Raw genomic sequence first — 233 nt, 5'->3', positions numbered from 1 at the left:
ACGGAAAGCATTAAAATCCAGACGCAGGTATTGACAGAGGTAGGTATGACACTGTACTCTGTCAAACACCTGTAATAAACGGTCGCAAAGGTGTATATAGGATGCATTGCCAAGGGAATCTATGGTGTTGGTAATAGGCCCCTCCTGACGTCACTGGAGAGAGAGAGAGAGGAGAGAGAACAGGGGCGGAGGAAAGGATGGAGGAGGAAGGGAGGTAAAGTGGTGAGAGAGAG

Source organism: Eriocheir sinensis, chromosome 17 (genome assembly GCF_024679095.1).
Source record: "Eriocheir sinensis breed Jianghai 21 chromosome 17, ASM2467909v1, whole genome shotgun sequence".
Classification (NCBI taxonomy): Eukaryota; Metazoa; Arthropoda; class Malacostraca; order Decapoda; family Varunidae; genus Eriocheir; species Eriocheir sinensis.
This window is presented reverse-complemented; position numbering follows the sequence as displayed.